Source organism: Mustela nivalis, assembly GCF_964662115.1.
Source record: "Mustela nivalis genome assembly, chromosome: 11".
Taxonomy (NCBI): Eukaryota; Metazoa; Chordata; class Mammalia; order Carnivora; family Mustelidae; genus Mustela; species Mustela nivalis.
The window spans coordinates 43,281,726-43,299,957 of record NC_139030.1 but is presented as its reverse complement, the minus strand read 5'-3'; the positions used below and the strand labels follow the sequence as shown (position 1 = coordinate 43,299,957).

Sequence of the window (18,232 nt, the reverse complement as noted above, 5' to 3'; positions counted from 1 at the left end):
GGCACCTCAGTGGCTCAGTGGGTTAAGCCTCTGCCTTAGGGCCACATCATGATCTCAGGGTCCTGGGATCAAGCCCCGCATCAGGCTCTCTGCTCAGTGGGGAGCCTGTTTCCCCCTCTCTCTCCACCTGCCTCTCTGCCTACTCGTGATCTCTCTCTCTCTCTCTCTCTTTCAATTAAATAAATAAATAAAGCAATAATGAGCTATTCGTCATCTTAGTAAATTAACAAACAATTTAAAAAAAATAAATGGCCTTTGCTTGGCAGTTCAGGTCCCATAAAGGGGATTGTTCTCACCAAGAAAGTCTCTTAGACTGAAAGAAAGAGATCACTGTTACAATGTTGGCCTCAACCCTGAGTCTTTGATTTTATTTTGTCAGCTATCGCATTGATTTGGCAATCCTTATGACCAAGTGTGTTAAACCTCATAGGAATGCTCTGCCAACCAATTGAACAACTCTCTAGGTCCCTTGAATTCTTTGGCACATCCCTAAAAGGCTCTCAGAAATGAAACAATGTCTGACCAGATATAAATTATATATATATTTCTCTCTTTGCATATATGGAGAAGTGTAAAAGACTCAGAAATACAGGAGTATGGACAAAAACAGCATCTACTAATCTTTGGGAGATGTTTCTAGGCAACAAGCATTGCATGATATAGAGATCATTAAATCTGTTCTTTTTTTATGCCTGGAGTTCCCAAGAGGTTCAGAGATCTCAAAACATTCTAAACATTTTACTGAGTCTTCCTTTAGCCTTATTAATAGGACTAAGGAATTTTAGATGCAGGGACATTGCTGATGCAACTTCACTGAAAGATGGAAATCTTACACATTTCAGGCCTAACTATTAAATTAACATCATGATAACTAATACTATTACCCTATGTCTCTCATGTTCCTGGAATCTCCAAGTGTGTGTGTGTGTGTGTGTGTGTGTGTGATGAGTCCAGAAATTCTTTGTATTCCAGGGTTCTAGACTCTGATTTTTGCTCCCAGTGGACCAGGTGTCCATTTCCTGCAATATAAATGCACATTCTCCTATTTCTTTGGAATACAGTCTATTACAATTCTCTGGATGTTTTAAATAAAAGATTAGCTGTCCCGAGCCAGGTAGAATCTGGGCTGTGGATCAGGATGACCTCTTTCCAACTCTGTGTCTCCATGATTCCGAATTCCTCTCTGGAAAGCAGATATTACCCACATTTCTTCACTTTTTCAGCTTTTGTATTTCAAGTGTCTATTGATCGTGCAGTTGCACACTACTCCTTTGTTCTTTACATCTTTATTGATGCAAAGCAGTGCCAGAAACTGCTTTTTAACAGTTATTCAGTCCCTGATGCCCTTCGTGTATCAGATTTGGGATTTCATTTCTTAGAACTACTGGGCTGGCTACACAATTAATTGCTTCTTATTAACAAGCCATTAGACTCACTTGACCAACCGTCAACAGCTGAAGAAAAGCACACATCCCTCGCGTTTGCTCATATCTCACTCTCTTTTGACGTTGAAGCTGTTCTCCTGTGTAATGGGAGACTTGCTGGAGTGTCTGGGAGTCTCTGGCTCATTTAAGTGACAGGAAGTGTAATCTCCTGATAATAAACAGGTTTCTGTGGCCATCACTGTAACCTTTATCACTTCACCCTTTAGAGAGATTCCAGAAGGCCATTGACACTTAACTTTGGGTAATCACATGGCTATTAAGAAAAGGGGTTGAATGTTTGTGTGTGTGTGTGTGTGTGTGTGTGTGTGCATGCGTGCACATGCATATAAATATCCAGCCAATGGCACCAGCAATCTATGTTCAGGAGGAACCATAGCATTCGAGGGAGCAGAGCCAGCTCTGGGGACAGACAGATGTCAATGTGAAATCCAGCTCCACCACTAATTAGGTTTATAAGACCTTGGACAAATTACTTATCCTCTGTAAGCCTCGGTTTCTCCTTCTGAAACATGGGATCACAATACACCAATTCAGCTTGATTGTTTTGAGAAGTAAGTGAGGTATGTGCGTATAGAATATATTCCGTAAGAATTAGCTATAATTGCTCTCTCTAGTACTCAGCCCATTGACTTATATTCAATGAGAAAACGGCATGGTGTAATGGGCAATGAATGGGCTTTGGAGTCACACAGACCTGGTATGATTCCCAGCTGTCCCATTTACTCCATGATTCTTATTTTCTCTTCTCACAGGGCTGATGTGTGGAATAAAATGAGGTAATGAGTTGTGCCTGGCATGCAGTAGACTTTCAAAAAACATGGATTTCCTGGCTGGAGACCATCAGGGCTCTTCAAACCTCCCTCTTACAAGAACACAGAGCTAGGTTCTGATTCACAGCCCCTGACTGAGACTGCAGGCCTCATATCTGCCTTGAAGATGGATATCTTGCCCAGGCTGTGGTCTCTGTATTTGTTCTGTGTTAATCGTCCTCATTGGGTCAGGGATATAGTTCTCTTGACCCCTCCTCCTGTAAGTCCCTAATGCTTTATCCAGATTCTTGGGGCTAGATGTTTTTCAGAATTCAAAATTTTTTGTATTTCAGGAAGATAACTCAGTGTCACCTGCGTTACAGTGTCTGATATCCCAGTAGGATCCAGGCAGCACTCTGCAATCAAACATTAATATTTCTGCAATAAGGTGTATGAATATTCACCTTGAGGTGAGGTAACTGTGAAAAATTTTACATCTGTCCAGATTAGGTTTTGCAGCCAAATGTGTTCAGGTCGAGTCAGAACCGACTGCCAGTAAGTTAAGGGAAAATGTTCAATTTTTAGAGCTTTTTCGATAGGGGGATTTCTGACGAGGGGTTGCAGATCTGTACAAACCCTGGAGCTAGAATTGACTCCTCAATTCTAGAGGGATGTTTCCATCCCTCTAGTATCTAAGCCATTTCCAAGTATTCTACTCTCCTGGGCTATAAATATCTTTCTTAATCTGTACCAAACGGCAGAACTCTCACTTTAAAACCATTTCTTGAGAACCCTCTTTTTGGTAGATACATTCCATTCATTCAGTTAACATCCTTGTCTTTTACTGCTCCTTTCCCCCCAAGTCTGAACTTCAAACTTTATTAGGAATAGATTTGTATTATTGGCCTTGGGTGAAAGAACACTGCCTTGATTTGTCTTTAATATGTACATTTGCTTTTCCCCTCCTTCTGTATGAATAGCGCACAGAGGAAGGATCCTGTCATCTGATTCTCTATTCGCTAGCTGCGCACAACAGGAGATTTCAGCAGGTCATTTGGATGATGATAGGAGCAGAACAAAGATAGGAGCAGAACAAAGAGGACCAGACATTGACCCCAAATGGAAACTTTAGTCACTTCCCTGACCAATGGCTGTACTCCAAACCTGTGTTCAACCTTCTTACAAATGGGATTGAAAGAGAGTGAACAGGTCAGTCTGCACATCTCTCTTTGTCCCCATGAATATCATTCAAACTTGTTCCATCATAGGTGAAGATCATCTTAAAAAAACAATGAGAAAACTACATTTTTTCAATAGTGCCCTGAGTAGAGTTACTTGATGGTGACAGTGATCTTTATATGTAGAAGACTACTGAGAGGAGCTTTTGACCACTGCTAGTGAGTACTGGTGACTGGGGAGGAGTAGTTGGCAAGGGAAATGAGGCATTGCCTTTATTTCTGCTCTGTTTTGCACATGCTGGTCGCTGTCCAACTTGGTTTAATTTGGCTTCCCTCATCACTGGAAAAAACTTCCCCAGAGTCACCAGTGGCTTCCATGTAGCTAAATTCAAGAGATATGTTTTAGTCTTCATTGAACTTAAACTCTCAGAAGCACTTTATGCCATCGTCAGATCCGCCCACTTGAAATATTCTCCTCCTGTGGCTTTCATGACAAACTGCTCTCCTAGTTTTCTCTTCCACCTTTTACCTTTTATATTCAGTCTCCTTTGCCAGCTCATCTTTCCCTATCTAATCAGGAAATATTGGTGTTTGCAAATTTGTATTTCCAATCCATATCCCTCATTTCACCTCCAGGCTTGTGTACCAGCTGCCCCTTTCAGATCTCTTCATGGGTATGAACATATCCAAAGTGGAGCTCATGACCCCTCCCCCCCAAAACCTGGTCTTCTCCCTCTGTGTCTGGAAACAGAATCATTATTTGCTCTCTTTTGCAAATAGGGCACCTGGTCATTGTCTTGGTCTACTAGAATATCTCCCCCAGTCCCCATATTCATTGACCACCAACTCTGGCTGGTTTTACCTCTGGGGCAACTCTCTTGCCCACCACATTTTTTCATCTCCATCGCCACAATGCTAGTCTTATCTTCCATTGTCTTCTCATTAAGAATTGCAGTCCCATTGCTATGGAGGGAGGAAAGAATGGAAGTTAGAAAGAAACCAACAGTCTCTGTTATGATAGCTATAGGTCCATACCTGTTAAGATAAGTATAATAGTCAATATGTTTCTCATATTTGCATGTTACTGTTTAATATTAGACTATTTGGAAGAACAAGGAAGGGTAATACATCCTCAAGGCTTTTGGCAAGAGTTCCTAGTCCTATGTCTAAAGGACCACAGTGGTGGTGGGATGGTGGCACCAAGTCTATGGTGGGAGAAACAAGTGAGACCTAGTTCCCTCCAGAAGCCCTTTCTGCCCAGGGATCCAGGGAAAACTGCTATGTCCCCCAGGTATCTTGAGCCATGTATTGGCTCAGCCTAAAGGATTCCCTCAGCTCATCTGTGACCTGTGACCCTGCTCTTCAGTGTTGGGGTGAGGTTTGGACAAGTTCGTGTGCTGTCTTTTCCTGGTTTTCCCCTGATAGCTGCCCAGCAATGGATATTGCCCCTTGAAGTAGATTTGCAACAGGAGCCTAATCCAAGCCCGTAGTACCCTACATCCAAAAAGTCTTACTGCAACTGTACTGGTCTTGCTGGTGTTGTCACTTATCCTTATCACTTACTGAATTTGGTGTGTATGATACACCCAAAGTCTCACCACAGAGAATAGTGTCACGGTCACTCTTAAGATCAACCTCATAGAAGCAAGTGCAACAGCAGTTCCAAACAGTGCCTCTCACCTCCCAAATCTGCTCCTCTTCCACCTATTCCCATTTTGTAAATGCCGCATATGGACACTAGTTACTCACACTGAAAACCAGTGTGAAAACCACCTCCTTCCACCCTCATTAAAACATTGAGTCCTTTTATTTCCACTGCAGAGGATTCTTGGACTCTTCTTTTACTTCTTCTTACTTTCACAGGCACCACGCTAGTTGAAGTCACTGTTTTCGGGTCCCATTTTCTATCTAGTCCTTTGTATCAGCTCGCAACTTCCCTCTGCCATTCATTCTCTGCACAGAAGTCCCAGTGATATTTTACAAACATGAATTATATCATGTCCTTTCTTTGCTCACTGTACTGTAACTCCACTCACTTCTTTTAGTTATTTTAAAATCAACATCCTCTTTCCTGCCTCAGGGCCTTTGCATATAATACTGTTTCCTCTGTCCAGAATCTTCTATTCTTTTCATCATCTGGTTAACTTTTTCCTCATTTCTAAGACTTAGATTAAATGTCATTTCCTCAACTTCCCAAGCTAAATTGAATTTCTCTCAGTCTTTTGAATTACCTTTCAAATTTTGTATTTCACTGTTATAACTAATAGCTATACTCTTATTTTTATGATTAATTGCTTAAGGTCTCTCACACCAACAAGACCATAAGCTTCAAGAGGGCAAAACCATATCTGAACTGAACACCATTGTAGACCAGCAAATAGTAATATCTTTGACACAGAGGAGGAGTCCGTATTAGCTCAAGCTCCCATAATAATTTACCATAGACTGGGCGGCTTAACAGAAATTTCTCTTTCACAGGTCTCAAGACTAGGAGTCTCAGATCATGGTCTGGCAGCTGATGAAACAACTTCTTAGCTTGCAAAAGGTCACCTTCTTGCTGTGTCCTCACATGACCTTTTCTCAACACAGATTCATGGAGAGTGAAAGAAGGAGCTATCTCTTATAAGGCCTTATTAACTCTTATAAGACCTACCAATATTACCATATTAGGACCCTCTTATGACCTTATTTAACTTTAATTACCTCCTAAATGCCCTGTCTTCAGATACAGTCACACTGGGGGTAAGGTCTTTAATGTATGAATTTTGAGGAGATACTATCCAGTCCATAGCAGACCACAAAAGTGTTTGTTGAAAATATGATTATAAAATATAGTCATTAGTGAAAAATTACTTCTGATAAATTGACAATTGATTGCTTATTGCAGTTAGGTTTCATGAATGTGAAAGAATTTTTTTTTTGAACTTTGCATTCAAGTGCAATCATCTTAATAAACATTTTATGTTTACTTCTTTTTTTCTTCCCTTTACTTTGATAGTTTCCTATAATGCAGAATTGGTATCTAGATATGTACATGGCAAAGTAAAAGAGAAAACATTTTTGAAAAGATCAGATTTGAGGAGGGATTTTGAAAGTTAGATTTCTTTTGTCACTTGAATTGAAGACAGTTAAATACTATATTCCCCTTAATTCTGTTGCATAATTGACTTCCTAGACAAACCAAGAAATAACCCTGGCTCATTAAAAGTTCATAGTTAGTATTTGTCCTTAAAGTAATACCATGAGAACCTCCACAAAACATTTTGTGCTCTGTTTGTTTTTACTTTCTAGAGCTAATGCTTATTTATTTCCTGGGATTGCTTCTTCTCTCTTCTTCTTCTTCTTTTTTTTTTTTTTGAAGGAGGAGGGGGCTATCTACTAATAGTGGCTTCATTCCAACTGAGGAAACTGGTCTTCCCACATCCATTAATGACAAACTGTAATACTACTGCTGGACTAGAAACTATCCATTAGAATCAATACAGCTCCCAGGGTTATTAGAGAGCACATATGTTTTCTTTGTTTCTCCCTCCACCCCCTAAGTCAGTGCCCACAAGGCATTATGTGAAGCTTTAGCTACTTTGTGTACAATTATGCAACTGGTTTAAACTTATTTTGGCAAAAATGTAGTATATATACGTGGTGTGGTAGAGGGTAGGCATTTAAAATCTCTTGGAAAAGATATATTTTCATAGAAAGTACTGTTACTTACAGTTTCTGGAAGTCACTTTCATGTAGATCACAATGGGTAGTTGATATATATTCTCATAGAAGCTAGTGACTCTGACAAGGCATTATGTAGAAATGCGACTGTAAGTGGGTCCAGAGAGAAGTCATAAGGGGTTACCTGAGGTAGTCTTTGGAGCCATCAGCCTTAAGAGACATGACAATCAATGGCCATTACCTCCCACCACAGCATGCCTTTCATCTTTTGTTGTAGCGTTTTGTCAGAACATAGCTCTGGCTGAAGAAATCCCTCTGGGCAAACATTCTGTGGGTCTCTGGTTAGCATCTTGACTTTGGGAAAGACATTTCACAAATCACAAGATGGCAAAAGGTGGTCCAAAAAGGAGAAACTGGGTGACGAGGGTCAGAACTCCAGCTTTGGTCCTGATTTTGTGACTGCTTCGATGAGTGACCGTGGAGGCAGACTACCACTTACAGGCTCTGTGACTGTGGGCAAACTATTTGACTCTCTGCTTCGGTTTCTTCATCTATCATGGGAATAATGACAGTGCTTACTTCATAGGGTTGTTTGATAATTAAATTAGCTCATACCTAGAAGGCACTGAGAATGATGCCTAGCATATAGTTAGCAGTCAATGTTAGCTGCTTATTTTCCTCTTTTTTCATTTATTCAGTGATTATCTCACTTACTTGCCATCAGTGAATGTGGTTAATAAAGCATTAATATCGCCCTGAGAAATGTCTAAAGTAGAGGACAGAAATGATCACTTCGTGCATTAGCTTCTAACATAAATGAACAAGGAAATATTTTCAAGTATGAAAAGTTGGGCAGCATCTGGTCAACTTCTCCTTCCATTTAAAAAAATTCTCCTCTGGATGCTCATTAGTGATTTCTACCCTTCATTTGAGCTCTATCCTCCAACTTCCCTTCCATCCCAACTCCTTGGTTTTCTTTAACTTTTTTTCCCCCCTTAGGAAAGTAAAAGAATAACAGCTCCAGCTAGAGACGCTTGCCTGAAATAGCACTGGCACATAGCAACTTCCTTTGCGGGTTTCTGCCAATGAGCCCAGCAGGCCCACAGATCTTGGGTATGCCACTGGGTCCCCAGGAACAGGCCCCTGACCTTGAGGCTTGGCAGCAGGCCCAGGCTGTTCTGAAGAAAAGGACGACCCCCTCCAGAGACCAGACAGGCACCACCCATCTTGCTGTCGCTGGAGTCCTGTGCCAAGTACAACACCAGGAAAATCTCTTTTTCATTGTTTGATTTTCCATGGGCTTTGAAAAAGTTCCCATTTCTTATAGCCAAGTCCAGAATTAAATTATACTTCACTGATAGCTGATGGGAAAAAAAATCCCATTCAACTTCCTGAGACTCTTCCAACAGGCTTTGTTTGTGGCCTCACGGATGGTGTTTCTGACGTGCTTCAATAGCTCCTTCCTCAAATCCCCTTCACACATGCTGACCCTCACTCTGCTCTCTGGTATAAATTATTCATCTAAGTTCTTAAGCACCAGGCAGACATGGCTGAGGACTGTTTCCTTCTCTGAACATGAAGTAATTGATGTTTTTCTGCTTTCCTGCCATGTGGCTAGGGAACTATTAAAATGGGCTTGTGTTTAATAGTCAGTTTTTGTTGGGTATTATAGCTCCATGGTTAAGCCACACACTTCCTACCTCCAAGTGATGTGATGGCCCATGAGTATAGAAATTCTCCAAGAACTCTATCTTCATACTTCTCTATTTCCTTTCCACGTCATCCTTCTTAACACAGAGAGGCAAAATGGCAATAATATGGGAATTTTATGTTAAACAACAACAACAACAACAACAACAACAAATCCCTCACAATCCAAAAAATCCCGTAAGAGATTGCTTTCAATTTCCCCTCCCCCTCCTTATAGCCCACGCCACCACCAACAGTGACACCTAGTGGTCAAATATAAGTCTCTTCATTCTGAGTTGAGCGGCTAAAAGCTGCTACAGAAAATAGTACTTCCTTGGGAAGCCTTTCTGTGAATTCACAGACAGATAGATTTCTTATAAAGCATAATATGTTATTTGGGGGTGGGAAATTGCACAATTTCTGTTAAGAACATATTGGACCTTTTTATCTGTTCTCTTTATAAAGTTTCTTTAGACTTGTGCTTGCATGTTTCTCCCCCTTAGGTAATGGCCATTTGATTTTATTATAACTTTAATAGTTGGCAGCTGCTCAGCAACATTTTAAATTCTAACACCTATACTATATAGGTAAAGATAAAATATTTTTAAGTGAGTGATATTATAAATCAGCTATTTGTATAAATCTGTCTCAAACTCATGGAACCACATTTACTGGCAGAAATGGTTCCCGTTTAAACAATAATAATCTCCAGGAAGAGATGAGAATTTTTCTCTTAAGTTTTTTTTAGTAAATGAGGAAACCTAAGAACATCTATATTTTTAATGAAATCGTTTAGAGGTTATACAAATATGGGAAAATCATGAATCCTTTCTTACAACCTTTTTGTTTTTAAATAATTTTAAATAATTTCTGGTTATTTAAAATTATTTTATTTTATTTTATAGTAATAGATGCACAGGCAGTTGCAAAAAATAGTACAGAGGGGTTCTCCATACCTTCACCCATTGTCCCCATGGTAACATCTTACATAGCTATGGTACCTTGTCGAAACCAGGAAAATGACATTGGTGCAATCCATGTAATTTATTCAGATTTCATTCACTGGCAGTTGTATATGTATATAATTCTATGCAACTTTGTCACATGTACAGATGTGTGAAACACCACCACAAACAAGATACAGAACTGCTCTATCACTACAAAGATATCTCATGTTACACCTTCATAATATTAAAATAAATGATTGAGCCCAGACTTCTTGTCGATGACTGGGAGAAGGCATGTGTATATATCATCATTATCATCATCACAAGCATTTATCAAATGCTATGGCCTGTGTTGTGTTAATTGCTTTATATGAATTATGTCATTTAGTTTTTATAATAATCTTATGAGGTAAAGATTATTTACCCCCCCTTTTTTGCAACTTCATTCATTTCAAAGAACAGCAAGAGTAGAATTAAATAAAGAAAAATGATAGTTCATCTGGTGTCTTGCCCCCTAACACACCAAATGAGGTTTGCTCCAGCTCAGTTTTAAATTTGATACAGATTTAGTTCAATAAATATGGGCACTGAGCTGGGTGATGAAGGCATTCCAGGTGTTGACAAAGTACATTGCTCAAGGTAAGCTCTCAGTTCCCCTTGTTGGTCTTCTGAGATGCTCCTTTCGCCAACTCCAGCCCCAGCTCTCAATAGCACCAAAGACAAAGCTGGTTTCTCCTAAATGGCTTGGCACAGAGTCACTTCTGACAGGAATGGAAGGAAAACTGGGTTCGGTCTTCTCAATTCCTCCTTACTGGTTCTATTTTGTCATTTTACATCTTCAAATACTGGAGTATCTATAGAGCCACAACATGCTGGGAAATAGAACATCTCTGTATCCACTGATGTTAAGAAAGAAAACGTATTATTAGAACACTGAGTCACTTTCTTGTCTTCTTTCCCATATGGCACAGTCAAATAATAATGCCATTGTGCAGTACAAGACATAAAAATATAAAAAATTGCATGAAAGTTCAGCTGGCAAGAGCTGTAATGACAGTACTAAATGGTTGGCTCTAGGTTTAACTTTTTCGAAATATGAGATTTGTGTATCCACCTTTACCACCTGGAAACCTAGCCAGTGGCACAGAATCATTTAGTCCCCCTGAATTTGCTCTCCTACGTAATGTCATTGCCAGGACTAGCATTCTGCAAAGGCAATCTCGTGGTTTTTAGCATGCAGGGAATGGAGCTCCCCAACCTACTTCCTGCGGCCACTCATTCCATTCCTAATTACCTAATATTTTTTAAATGTCCCTAGAGAGGTAAAAACTGACTTAAAATTATACTTACGTGTAAATGGCTGATATCAAATGAGAGCAGGTTGTACAGGGGGAAAAGGTTAGATGAGGGTGAGAGGAAAGAGGCTCCAAAGGGGATACCTGGGGGATGGAGTTTAAGAAGGAGTGGGGATTGGGAGAACAGCATCACCTCCTCATGGATTTGCCCCAAGCCAGCTGTTTATGCAAGGCAGGAAGGGACTATAATTGAGACAGAAAGTGACAGATTTTGGAAGGGAATATACAGGGGGTGAGGGAACACCTTTAGCTCTACTTCTTCCCCTGAAGGCCTCCTGGAGTCTGCAAGCCCCTCATGACACCTCAGAGCCCCATAAAGGATGGAGGTTGCACAGGACATGTCCCCATGAGGAGCTCTGAAGTGAGGTGGCTCTTTAGTGTGGCCACTGGATAATCAGCTCAGATTCGCCTGCTGAAGGGACTAAGGTGACTGAACATGGCCTCCCACAGGGAACCATGGCTCTGAGACCTGGTGTGAGGAAGCACCAGGAGAGATGATTGTTCCAAGCATGAAGAGTTCACCCAGGAGTGTAATCCAGGAGGACCCAGTCAGGGTGAGATGGAGTCAAAGCTGTCCCTGGGACAATTGACAGGACCTTCAGTGTCTAAGGGAAGGCTAAAGACAGGATGGAACAGGGGCAGGGAAGAGCCTGAGGATAAGCCCAGAACTAAGTTTGTTAGCAGAGACAACATGACAGGTTCGTTTGAAGAGTCAGGAGTGGGGCAGAAAGTGAGTACTGGAAAAGAATTTTCCCAGCATGCTAGTCCACAAGATAGCTGCTCCATAAAAAGGCTCCCATGGTCCTCCTGCTAAAAAGAAACTGGGAAGCCCACAAACAATACTTTTTCTTACAGATTAATTAGCCTATTAAAAGACTCAAGAAATCCTACAACCTGTGTAGCTTTGCTTAACCCATAATTTTCCCAACTAGTCTGATCCTGGACTCCTTTTCATCACTTATACCTACTCCATTCCTAGGAACACGCTCTGGGAAATAGTCTCCTACAGTTCTTTGTCCCAATCCAGTTACATGGGCCACCACCCAAAGTCTCCCTGGCCACTGAAGGGATGTCCTGCAGAGCCCTTGTTGTTAAGCACAGGTCTCCTCACCTCCTGACCTGCAGTTCACTGGGCACCATCCACGTCCTCTCCCTATGCGGCCCCAGTACTGAGAACGTTTGGGCATCTCTTGAAAGGAGCTCAGAGAACATCAATAACCTGCCATATTGACGTGAAGACTATTGTGACTCTACCACGGGAACATCTTCGATCCATGGGAATGGTGTTTCTCTTCCAGCTGGAGCGAAATGTTATTTGAACTGAGCTTCCCTACCTGTACTTTTCAATTCTGGAAGGTTTTTGTCATTATCGTTTTATTGTGACACCACCTCCAGGCATAGCTGTCAGTTAGCAGCACTTTATTACAAGCTAGTGCCAGCTAATAGACCATGAACCCTTCACTGATAGCTAATACCCTTAGTTACACCTCACCCCTACCGAATAAAGGAGCCGAATTGCTAAATTTGTTTTTCTGAAAGACATTGATTAAAAGAGTTGACAAAGCCCCTTGAATGCAAAATTTCCATCTGTCTCAAATGAAAAGCTTTCCAATCTTCATGTTGTGGGCTGGGGAGAAGGTTTATTTTCCTACTGTGTGTAAGTAATGGATTTCGCCTTTTCTGGGAATCCATCATCGAAGAGTATGTTGAACACTCAAACAATGGCAGTCTAAATTGTCCTGCAGTGACACTAACTAGCTGGAACTAATTCAGAAATGTGCACAGAGCATGATGGGGTAAGTTCGTGTGTGGGGAAGAAGCAGCACACCTCACCTGCCTGAATCATAGCTATTCTCAGGACAGATGCTGGCTGGGCCCAGGCTTCCCAGAAAATATGGGAGCCTTGTTATAAATTACATCCAGCTTTGTTTTTTCTTTTCTTTTCTTTTCTTTCTTCTTCTTTTTTTAAGAGGCTCTTTGTCAGATAGAAAATGTAAAAGCTCAAATACTTTTTACTTCTTTTCTTGCTGAGAGCTGCAGGCATAACCAGCAGCAACAACCAGTAATTAATCATAGCTCTGGATATGGGAGCACATGTTCAAAGACATTTTCAACCCACAGAAACACGTCATGGGTTTAAAATTTTGCCATAGAGCAGAATCTCTGGAATGAAGCTTTACATTCTTTCAGATTTTGATGTACCTACGGAGTATGGCCTAGGGCAGCTTCTGTAAAGTCATCAAGGATGACAGAATTCCTTTCCCCCCGAGGGATCTAGGACAGACAAGAGTCTCTGGACCACCTTGGAGACAAGCAGCAAGATGGGCAGAGTCAAGCAAGTGACACTGGGCTAAATACTAGGCGAGTATTTGGGTAATTCTCTTTCGTTGCAATGAACAGAGTTACGGAGGTGATTTATTGCAAGGATGCTTGTGCGACAGCATTTGAAATAGAAAATGCCCAGGGCTGGAGACAGTTCTAGAAAGTATCTATGCTCTCTGTTGCTCTCAGGAACCACAGGGATACCTTCTATCAGTTTATCTGCTTCTTTTTGTCACCTGTTGCATTTTATCCTCTCTGCGGACTGGCTGCTCTTGCTTTCTCATAACTTCCTCTTCCCTCTAACCAGCTTACACATGTTCCCTCTCCATTCTTTTTAAACTTCAGCTCTTATTACTAACTAACTCATTCTCTCGGCATTTTCATAGTTTATATTCTCAAGAGAGCAAATTTAACTGGTCCAGTTCATAGTGATATAGGCGAGACCACATCACAGGTTGCTGGCCAGCCTGTGGACAGCCTGCCTTTGGGTCAGGGGTTTACCCTGGGTCTCATCAACTGGGGCCAGAGAGAGTAGGGGTACCCTGTTTAACACAGGCTCCTCTAGACCTATCCCTTCAGCAGGGGCTGTGATTGGGTAGAGAATGAAGTGAAATAAAGAAACACATGGTATAAAGATTTTTAAAAACTCATGGCATATAAACCCCTGAAGAAAAAAGATCTATGGACTCTGATTACTGAGCGAAATCTGCAGCCCCCAGAGGGCCAGCGAGATCAAAGGACTTGCTGACGAATCCATCTCAAGGATATCTAGCATTAATAATAAGCAGGATTTAGGATCTGGATTAATTTGTGTAACAGAGAGAAGTTTAACTCCCTTCTATCCCTTTGGAATAGCTGTGGTATTTTGGGTGGGTTGTGAACCTGGACACACCTGTCTCCTGTGGTTTCCTGGGACAGTCTGCATTCCAAGGTGTAGCCTACAGCTCCTTATGCATTCCCAGCACCAGAGCTCCTCGAGTGCTTCCTGATAAACATTCACAGAGGCTGTGACAGACTTTCCTCCTTGTGTTCTGCCCACCCTACCCAGGGAGCTCAGGGGAGACAGAAGAGCTGGTCAACCTTGACACACTTCTGTGAAGGGTCATGCTCAACCCTCTCTAACATTAGCCTTCTCAAGGAGGGTCATGGAGTCAAGCAGCCATAGTTATCTCTACCTTACTGGCATCAAGTAGATATTACATTTTTACATTGTCTGCCAGAAGCCTACAATTGGCACAACTTCCCACATGTTTTAATATGAGAGCCTAAATTCTTGAGGTAGCAAGACACATTGGAAACCAAAAAGAGAATGGCCACCTCACTGTGTTTAGCAAGTTGGAGATGGAGCAGGAAAGAGAGGGGCAGCTGGCTAGTCAATTAGTCAGCTAGCTCCCTCAGGCCCACAGATTTGCCACAACCTCTCATGGAATCCATTTCCTGCCAATAGCCGATGATAACCGGGAGAAACAAGGCTCACCAAAACCTTGAGGAAGGAGAGGATGGCAAAAATCGACAGGCACTGTAATAACTGAGGACTCGTTTCCTCTGACAGGTGTCAGAGAAGGAAGAAATTGCTCCTGGAAGCTCACAGTGTTGTCATGGTCTGAATTCGAAAGGCTTGTAGGTTACGCCTTCACTAGCATGTCCCTCCTAATGACCATCCAAATGTCCTGACATCCGTGAGACTTGGACTGAGCAATATTGGTGGGAAGCCACCTTCATCCTCACATCCAAAGGCAGTGGCTGGCCCTATCAGAAAAGCAAGGCTCTTAGTTTTATCTCTTTTTTGGATAGTTCAGTCTGAAGAGACGTGGGATTCTCACCTCCTGGCTGTCCAATCTAAGGCTGATAGAAGTAAACAATAGCTACCTCGTTTAAGACTCTTTTTTCCCCTTCGATTCCTCTGTAGAAAGCAAGCAAGCCAACAAACAAATAAAACCCAGACCAAACAAACAAGCCCCAAGCAGACTGGTTATCTTGATCAAGATATCTAATCTCTCTGAGCCCGTTTTTTCCAGCTGTAAAATCCGGGGATTGGACTTTGTTGAAAAATCCCCTCTACTTCTAAAAGCTATGCCATTTCATATAAAATATTCAGAAGCCATAGGAAAGAGGTGGGAACACATTCTTTTCCCTGATGGGCCATCAAATAAGAAGAGTAATGAGTATTTGGGTGCAAGGTTCACAAGAAGCCTGACTTACAGACTTAAGATGCCTAATTAAATAGTGGCCTCCCCAAGGTCACAACCTCCTTCCTGTCGGTGTGTCTCTCCACTCAGTGCCTGGTACTCCATAATGCTATGCATCGGGTGGGCTCCCTGACTGCTGTTGACTTAACTCTTAACAGACTTTGTTTTTCTCTGAGGTGGATCCTAGACCTGTACATCAGGCCCAAGGGGGTGTAGGCATAGGCTTGCTGTAGACATGTGCATTTGTTCTATTCTCTTCCTCGGTGTTCAGACCAGCATTGGTGGTGGGAGCTAGATTTATGAAGGGCTGCTCTCATTTTGGCAGCCTGGCTTCCTTGCTCAGAGTCAGGCTGCCCTGGGATGTTGATTTTTGTTCCTTTGCCCATTGTTTCCCTGCCCCTTATTTCTAATTTCTTTCTTTCTTTTTTTTTTTTTTTTTCCAGAGGCTGACGTGGTTATTTCCACCCCAAGTGCTTGGCCCCACTCTCCAGCTCTGGGCTCCGTAACCCATGGCAACAAGAGAAGGGAAGCAGGTGATCACACACCACACACATATTCGCTCGCTCTCTCTCTAGCTCTGGCAGTCTAGGGCACACAAAGGGAAGAGTCTTAACGGGCTGCAGTGCCAATTAGAGACACAGGCCTCATGGCTGGTGCCGAGGCTCAGGGCTTCCGGGTCACGAGGCAGCAGCTGGTGGGGAGCAGCATGGCCTCTCCTTCTGTTTGCTCCAGCTCCTCGTATTTCTCCAGGGCAGCAAAGTAAAATCTGACCTTGTGTACACAGTTAAAAATGGCTTCACGGCAGTCCGTTCCCTGCTAGCCTGGCCTGGAATCTTATTTTATGTTACCGTGGAGATTGGCAGAATTGTGCCAGTGAGTCATAAGTGAGCTTACATATATGTAAGATGAGAAGAAATTTCTTTCCACCTAATTTTCCAAGTAGAAATCGTAATTAAGTCATTTAAAATATAAACTCTCACCCCTGTCCCCTCTCATATTGATTGGCTCTACGAAGTTTCAACCCCGTTCAACAATTTTCTTTGTTCCTTGCCAAATTTTCTAATTAGTTTGACCTAGGGAGAGAAGAGTCCAGTGATTGACCCATGCTCAAGTAGTAAAAATCCCCTTTCTGTTCAAGGACTAGAAATACATAGTAGATGGGTTCTTATCCTACTTGATTGTAGGTTAATGAATAAGTCATTTTAAATAAGCATCTTAAGTAATACATATAAACCCATGTAACATTTTATTTTCACTTCAAACATACCAACATACAGTGATTTCCCACTTTTTTGGTGTAAGGCCAAGGTCTGATGCTTGAAGGTCGACTCAACTTTGTTGTACTATATGCTGTCATAATGATAATAAGAATTAATAATAATAATCATCTGTCTAGATTTTTATGGTTTTTTAATACAATAATCTCATTCCCATCTCATTTGAAGGCAATAACTTGTCTATTCTTTCCAAATAATTCAATCTATTTTTCAAGGAAAAGCTTTATTTCCTTTACATTCACATTGCATGGGTTTACATAGTATTTAATAAAATTATGAATTATGAAAACAAATGCAACTGACAAAAACTTGTTTGGGAATAAGCCCAAGTATTATTGATAAATTGGATACCTAACTGTTGGGAGCAGAGGTGTGTATACATTCAAGAGAGCAGCATTCAGCATCACAAGGCAATTAGGAACTCCTAGCCATTCCACCTAAGAATGGGATTGTTGAATGTGATTAGTAATACTAGAAATGCAAGAATATGATTACTTATACCAGGAAGCTAATACCAGCATGGAACTAGGCAACCCCTTGCACTGATCCTCTCCACATTCTCCTGAACCTGTACCATTTCTAAGATCATTTCTTCATATTTATCATTTGGACAACTTCACATTCCCACGTGCTTCTCAAATTCACCATGTCCAAAAACAAGCCCTTCTCATTCTTATAAGATGAAATAGGACATGCTGGTAAAGGAAATCTTAAGCCAGGTTGAACCAAGATGAGACCCCAGAGGCTCAATGTCCATCATGCCCCTTCAGGAGATCCCAAGGAATCTCTGAGGATTTCTAGAATTCTTCAGATCACAGATGGAAAAACCCCTGAAATGGAGTATAGGCTTTGAAGCCAGACGGAGCTGAGTTCAAATCCTCACTCTTCCACATGCTGTCTGTGTGACTTTGGAAAAATTGATTATGATCAGAGTCCTAATTTCCTCAGAAGTAAAGTGGGAATAACATAGCTTCTAATAAAAATGGTGAACATGAGATGAAATTCTGCATGAAAACCACTTGTAATGCTGAGACACTGAGCAGTGAGTCTAAATCAGTTCCTTTTTTTCAATGGTCTAGATTTTTTAATGGCACCCAGTTCCCAAGTTTTGAAGTCTCAGTTGCCACGGACCCTTCCTTCCTCTCGTACTATCACCCTTCACCACATCACTTAGTTATCTGGGAAGTTCTGCATTTTCTAGCCCCTTAATATCAAATCTTTAGCTTAGCTTCCATTTCATTTTTCTGTTACCATTTTAATTCATGCCTCTGTTACCCCTAACTTCCTGCTACTCTCTACCCACAAATTCAACCTACACATTGATGGTCAGTGACCTTCCTGAATCACAGAACTGACTGGACAGATTGTGCTCAGAGTTCCTCAATGGTCTACCACATCAAATCCATTTAAAGTGTTCC

At 41.5% G+C, this 18,232-nt stretch overlaps 1 long non-coding RNA gene across 2 annotated transcripts in view; it reads left to right on the top strand.

Moving 5' to 3' along the window:
• LOC309844466 overlaps positions 1 to 16,071 on the top strand; it is a 71,775-nt gene extending 55,704 nt beyond the window's left edge. The window contains exon 3 of one of the 2 annotated variants that reach the window (XR_014300715.1): positions 15,981 to 16,071. This is a non-coding gene — a long non-coding RNA (uncharacterized lncRNA). The remainder of the gene's footprint in view (positions 1 to 15,980) is intronic. The other variant, XR_014300716.1, reaches the window with a different exon arrangement.
• Positions 16,072 to 18,232: the final 2,161 nt, after the last annotated feature.